Source organism: Elephantulus edwardii, unplaced genomic scaffold (genome assembly GCF_000299155.1).
Source record: "Elephantulus edwardii isolate Elephantulus edwardi_28Jun2011 unplaced genomic scaffold, EleEdw1.0 scaffold00040, whole genome shotgun sequence".
NCBI lineage: Eukaryota > Metazoa > Chordata > Mammalia > Macroscelidea > Macroscelididae > Elephantulus > Elephantulus edwardii.
The window spans coordinates 780,295-787,786 of record NW_006399790.1 but is presented as its reverse complement, the minus strand read 5'-3'; the positions used below and the strand labels follow the sequence as shown (position 1 = coordinate 787,786).

General features: G+C 39.8%; 1 pseudogene; it reads right to left on the bottom strand.

Moving 5' to 3' along the window:
- Positions 1 to 1,115: 1,115 nt before the first annotated feature.
- Positions 1,116 to 1,636, bottom strand: LOC102850682 (annotated as a pseudogene).
- Between the last annotated feature and the right edge of the window lie 5,856 nt (positions 1,637 to 7,492).

The window sequence follows — 7,492 nt, the reverse complement described above, 5'->3', positions numbered from 1 at the left end:
GCTTTTTGGGTCTGGTCTGTTTGGTGTTCGTTGAGCTTCTTGAATGAGGATTTCCTCATTTTTCATAATACGTGGGAAGTCTTCTTCCAGTACCTTTTCCATAATTTTCTTGGTGATTTCCCTATATGTCTCATATTCTGAAATTCCAGTCATACCTATGTTATTCCATTTGATGTCATTCCACATGATTCTGATGGTTTCTTAATTTTCTTTATATCTCAACTGATTTTTTTTTTCTTCTAGGAAGTTTCCATTTAGGGTCTTTTCTGTCAGTTCATTGACTCTCTTCTCCATCTTTTCTGTTCTAGTTTTTTATCCTTCAAGCATGTTGAATGACACTTCTTCCATTTCTGTCTTAATAGTCTGTATTGTATTTTCATTCTTTTCTGTTATTTCTGTACTGTGTTTTGCAAGTACATTCTCTATCCTGCAGTCATTTTTTAAGTTTTTGTACCTCTTTATCTATCGTTTCAATTTTTTCTTCCCTTTTTTTTTTTTAAAGAAATTTTCTTCTATAGTTGTGCAAGTTCTTCCTCAACAATATATTTCTTCTGGCGCCACGTTTCTGGTGCATTTGTTGTATTAGTTGGCTTCCATTGTTTATTTCATCATTAGCACTTTATTCTGTAGCTGTTCAAATAACTTCATCAGTATATTTCTTTTGATTATCTTCCTCTAGGTTATTCCCTTTATTTGTGGCTTCCATTCTTTTTTCTATCATTTGTACTTTTATTCAGAGCTGTTCAGATGTCTCCAAATCAACATATATCTTCTGCCTTCTTGACTCTGGGATATTCATGAGGTTGGCAATATTCTCTGCTTTTTTTGGAGACGTTTAATTTGGCTTTTTCACAGTGCTTGAAGTTGCCTGTTGCATTCTTGACATTATGTGAAGTTTTTCTTGATAAGTGTTAGGTCTTTTCTATTGTGTTTTCAAAAGTTATTTGTTGTTCTGTTTTTTTAGCTGTTGCAAAAAGCTTTATTGTTTCATTTGATCCAAGGCTTGGGCGAAGGGCTTCTTGGTGGATAAGATTGTACATCAGGGTGGGATAGAGAAGCTTGCTGCTGATGGCAGGGGGACACAGAGGTTCCCCCTTGCAAGTCCCCGCAGACCCCTAGTCATGCTTGAGGGTGAGATGCTCAAAGAGATACTCGCCCAGCCCAGCCTGGGGGCCGCCCAGTCTTCTAATGTTGGTCAGATCCCATCTTCTTCAGCAGTTTCACTTCCTGGCCCAGGAAGTGGTTCTCCAGAAAGTCACAGAGATGGGGTCAGTGTGGGCGGGACACATAGCATGCAGACCCAGAAGGCCCTGGTTTAGGTTCTTCTGCAAGGCTAGTGCTGCTTGCATAGCGTCCAGGGTTTTACCCCACTCATCCTGGGATGGCTTCTGGGTATCTTGGGAGAGGACTTGCCCGCCGCGCTGGTTTTGCAGCTTCAAGAGCCGCTCAGCACCCTCGTGCTTTTCATTCGCCAACTCGCGGAAGAAGTTCCATGCCTTCAAAGGCCACATCATCACGGTCAAAATAAAAACCCAGAAGAGAGGTAGGTGTAAGTGGCCCGCAGGTACAGGTTGACCAGGCGGTTGACGCCAGCTTCTGCTTCAGTGGAATAATTTTGATGGATCTGAGAGCTCATAGTTGGTTGAGGTTTTGGGGCTAACAAAAAAAAGGTGTTAGCTGGTTCTGAAAATAGGAGATGTTTGAGATGGTCCCGAGGTTACACCTGGAGGTGAAGTCGGAGGGTAGTCAGAGGCTGGAAGGAGGGGAAGTTACCGGGTCTGTTCCGTCCAAACACTGTTGAAGCAAGAGACAGATCCACGGGACCGCTGGGGAACTCTGTTTGTTGTTCTTTTTTAATGATGTCACTGATTAGTTGCCTAGTTAAAATGTTCCCTGTATGGGGCAAATGACTCATTGTATTGTAAATCCTTTTTGGGGAAAATTTGCCTTTCCTAAAGACCTTGAGATTCTGCACTGCTGCCCTGTAGGAATCTCTCTTTAATGTAGTCCCCTGTCATCAACTTAGTAGTCCTCTTTCATGCATGAAGTGGCTGAGTGATGTTAGACCAGGTGCTTTACTCAAGTTGTAGCATGAGATCAGAGATCAGGGTCGCCATCTCTAACAGCTTGTATGCTGGTGGTCTCAAGTCAGCCCTCCCTCTCGCAGAGAGCTTAGTCTTTACTCTTTGTAGCTCTGTGTCCCAAAGCCTCTTTTCCTATTGGCCTCTGAGATGGCCCTGCAGCCACAGAGGTAAGGATTCCAAGATGAAGGCACCTATATCCCCAGGGAATCCTCAGTCCCATCTCCCCACAAGCAATGGAGATTGCTTGCTCTTGGCACAGAGCCTCATCTCTTTCACCCTTTCTTCTGCGCCTTAGTGTCTTCCTTTGTCCCTGGAATGGTGAGAGATCAGGGCCTCCAGATCAAGCAGCTTGAATGCTGTGTGGTCTCAAGTCAGCTCTCCCTCTCGAAGAGAGCTGAGTAAAGTCTTTCATTGCTTTTAACTCTGTGTCCCTAAATCTCTTGTCCTGTTTGGCCACTGGAATGGCTCTGCAGCTGTGGAGGCAAGCACCCCCAAATAGAGGGACTTATATCCCTGTCTCCCCACAGGGAATGGAGAGTACATGTTCTTGGGACAGAGCCTCACCTCTCTCACCTTTCCCCACGCATCTTATTGTCTTCCTTTGTCTCTGGAATTATGAAAGATCAGGGCTGCCAGCTCCTGCAGCATATGTGTAGGAGGTCTCAAGTCAGCCCTTCCTCTCACAAAGAACTAAGAAAATTCTTTCCTCTGTAGCTCTGTATCCTAAAGCCTTTTGTCCTCTTTGGCCCCTGGGATAACTTTGCAGCTACAGAGGAGGATCCCAAGATGAAGGGAAGCCTCAGTCCTGTATCTTCACAAGCAATGGAGAGTGCTTGCTCTTGGCATAGTGCTGGCTCATCTCTCTCACCTTTTCGTCTGCAACTTAGTGTCTTCTTTGTCTCTGGTGGTCCCTGCAACCTTTGATTGTCCTCATCTTCTTGATCTCATATACTTTTACTATTCAAAGACATTTGACTGTGTGGATCATAACAAATTATGCCTAACATTGAGAAGAGTGGGAGTCCCACAACACTTAATTGTGCTCATGTGAAACCTAAACCTAGACCAAGAGGCTGTTGTGTGAACAGAGCACGGGAACACTGAATGGTTTAAAATTAGGAATTGTGTGGATCAGGGTTGTATCTTTCCTCCATACCTATTCAATCTTTATATTGAGCAAATTATTCAAGGAGCTGGACTATATAAAGAAGAGTGTGGCATCAGGATTATAGGAAGGCTTAGCAAACTGTGTTGTGCTGTTCACATGACCTATGACCTTGCTTGCTAAAAGTGAGAGGACTTGAAGCACTTGTCACAGAAGATCAAAGACTATAGCCTTCAATATGAATTGCAACTCAACATCAAGAGAATAAAGATTTTCACCACTGATTCTATTGACAACATCTTGAAAGATGGAAAAAGTATTGAAACTGTCAACAACTTCATCTTACTTGGATCCCCAATCAATACCTGTGGTCCTAGCAGTAAGGAGATCAGGAGATATAATGCACTAGAAAAATCTGCAGTCAGGGACCTCTCCAAATTATTTAGGAACAATGATGTTTGTTTGAGGACTAAGGTATGCCTATTCAGGCCATGGTCTTTTCAGTCACTTGCTGTGGAGCTGAGAGATGGTTAGTGAATAAGGATGACAAAAGAAGAATTGATGTCTTTGAACTATGGTCTTTGAGAATAGTACTGTATATCCTGTGGCCTGCCAAAGGAACAAACAGATATGTCTTGGAGAAGGGGCAGTCAGAGTGCTTCTTGGAGGCAAAGATGTTGAATCTTTGTCTCACATACAATAGGGACATCATACATGGGAAGGTGGAGGGATGGTGAAAGAGAACACCCTCAACCAGGTGAATTGACACTTTAACTGCAGGAATGGGCTCAAGTGTGTCAGAGATTGTGAGAATGTCACAGGATAGGTAGGACAGGCTTCAGATCTGCTGTTCATAGTGTTTCTGTAAGTCATACTCATCTTGACGGCACCCAACAACAACAGTAACAGAAATTTCCTGCTTCTGAAACTATAGTTTCTCTTCTCTGTCTGACTTCTACCGTGATAACCACCAGTATGTTTTGGTTTTTATACATTACCTATTCTTGTTATTTTACATATGTGATAGCATACAGTTATTTTTCCTTTTATGATTGATTTCTTTTATTCAGCATAATGTCTTCAAGGGTCATCCATGTTGTAGCATGTATCTGTATTTCATTTTGCTTTATTTATGAATATTATTTCACTATGTGTGTGTGTGACATTTATTTTGCTTATACATTTGCCTGTTGATGAGCATTTAGAACCTTTGTCTATTGTTAATAGTGTTGTCATGAGCATTGTACATGTCTGCTCATAGAATTATCCTCAAATCTACTGGGAATTAGGAGTTAGATTGCAGCTATACTTTTTTTTTACTTTATTCCTAACCTCCAAATATATTTCCTTCACACAGTTGTGCAATTCACCATACCTACCACCAATGGATAAGGTTTCCAATTTCCAAGCACCTTTGCCAGAATTTGCTATTTTTGTTTTCTTTCTTTTTATCCTAGTAATCTTAAGATTAAAATGGTATCCCATTGTGGTTTTGATTTATATTTATGTGATTACTAAAAATGGTAAACATCTTTTCATTTATTTGTTAATAATTTGAATATCTTCTTAGAGAAATGTCCACTGAAGTCCTTTGTCTATCATTCAGTTGTATTACTTGTCTTCTTGTTGTTAAATTGGAAGAGTAGTTTATATATTCTGGATATCATTCGACTCCCTGTTACATAGATCCAGTTTTTTCCTTTTAGCCTGTAAGTTGTCTCTTTATTTTGTTGTCAGATGCCTTTGATTAATTATTGTTGTTGTTATGGAGTTAGAACCAACTCATAGCTTACCCTCCATTGGTTTTCTAAAGGCTGTAAAATGGCATAGGAGGAGATTGCCCATTTTTATTCCTGGAAATAATTGGTGGATTCTAACCACAAGCCCTTGGATTGACAGTACAACTCCTTATACAGTAGGCCACTAGAGCTCCCTGTTGATGAACTGGTGTTGTTAGGTGCCATTGAGTCAAGTATGATTCAGTGACTTTGTGATTAACAGGTCTGTGCCTTGCCTTGTCCTGTGCCATCTCCATCTCTGACATACTTGAGCCCATTGTTACAGTCACTCACTGTGTCAATCCATCTCACTGAATGTCTTCCTCTCTTTAACTGACCCTGTACTTGGTCTACACATGATGATGTCCTTTCTCAAGGACAGGATCCTCCTGATAGCATGCCCAGAGTAAGTGATATGAAGCTTCACCATCCTTCCTTCTTAGGAGCACCATGGTTGCACTTTCTTCAAGACATATTTGTTTGTTGTTTAAGCAATCCATGGAATATTCAGTACTCTTCTCCAATGCCACACTTAAAGATTTTGATTCTTCTTCTATCATTTTCATATTTGATGATATACCATTTATTTATGTATTTGTTTGTTTGTTTATTTATTTATTTATTTTGTGTTACCTATGCCTTTGATGCTGTATCAAAGGATCCACTATTGAGCAATAGGTCTTGAAACAATGCCCCAATCTTTTCTTCTAAGAGTTTTATGATTTCATGTCATAAATATAGGTCTTTGATCCACTTTGAATAAGTTTTTTATATGATGGAAGATATAGGCATGTCTTCATTCTTTTGTTTGAGAAATATAGTTGTCCCAGCACTACTTAATAGAAAGAATGTTTTTCCTCTCATTTGATTGATTTAATGACCTTTTACTTTCTTCATGTATAATGTTTTTGATGTCATCTGACAACCCTTCTGATCTTTGATCGTTAGTATTCACTGTATGAAATCTAGTTTTGAAATGGTTTTTTAATTCAGATAGGGGATGAGGGAAATTGGCAGAATCTGTTCTGGAAGACAATGTATTCAAATTTTATAAATAAACTAGTATAATAAAAAAATTCAGAGGTTGAGTTTTAGCTTTTGTGGATTTGTTTTAATTTTCTTCAGCTTCAACTAGAAGTTGGATATAAGCAATTGAAGATTGTATCACAATCAGCTCTTGGCCATAATCTAATTGATGTTACTGAGCTTCTATATTTTACCTTTATAGATAGAGTTGATTTGATTTCTCTTCATTCCATTCCGTGAGATGCATGTATATAGTCACCCTTTTTTTTAAAAAAATATGTATTTGCAGTGAATATAGCATTGTTGGTACAAAATTCTGTCATTTATCTCTGTCCTCAATTCTGTCACCAAGCCTGTATTTTCTAGTATTTGCATTCCAATCACCAGTTTTTATTAATGTATCTTGATTGCATGCTCAATCAACTTCAGACAGCAGAAGTTAGAATCCTTCATATCTTCAGCTTTAGTGGTTGATGTCTAAATTTTTTTTTATGATGAGAAAAATTTGTATTTACAATTAGCCAGCTGGACTCAGTTAAGATGATTCAAATTGTGTTGGCAACATCCAAAGCATCATAGTCAGGAGCAAGTCGAACATAGGCCTTCTTCTCTCCATTAGGCCTATTAGCCACATCAGTGTCATAGAGCTTCTTTACAGCTTGACATCCACAATGAACACAAGTGTGTTGTTATCTTCTATCTTCTTCATGGCTGACTCAGTGGTCAGGGGAAATTTGATGATGGCATAGTGGTCAAGCTTGTTTCTCCTGGGGGTGCTCTTCCTTCCTTCCTTCCTTCCTTCCTTCCTTCCTCCCTCCCTCCCTCCCTCCCTCCCTCCCTCCCTTCCTTCCTTCCTTCCTTCCTTCCTTTTGGCTGTGGATGCCCGTCAGGACTGCCTTCTTGGCCTTTAATGCCTTTGGTATGGCTTCAGTTTTGGGAGGGGCATGGGATTCCTTCTTCGCTTTCGGTGCCATCTTCGTAGAAAGGCTGATGCCTAAATGTGAATAGTCATGTTAGGAGGTCTTCCTTGTGTGGGTTTATCTATTATCCTGTCATTGTCACCAACATTGACAGAAACTTTTAACATTTTGGAGAGGTCTCTTGACAGCAGATTTTCTCAATGCTATGTGTCTTGATTTCTTGACTGCTTTTGACAAGAGTTTTGATTGTGAATCCAAGTAAGAGGAAATCATTGACAATTTCAATCTTTTCTTCACATATCAGGATGTAGTGTATTGGTTTAGTGGTGAGAATTTTTGTTTTCTTGGTGTTACGATGTAATCCATATTGAAGAGTGCAGTGTTTTATCTTCTGCAGCAAGTATTTTAAGTCCTACTTACTTTGAGCAAAGCAATGTTGTGTCATCTGCCATTATTACTAGTTGTTTAATTACTGTTTGTTCCTGTCTGATTATTTCTTCCACTAATAAGGATTTCAGGATGCTATGTATAGAAGGCAGCTAGGAAATTAAAAGGCGTATTGCGTTGGGAAAGTCTGCT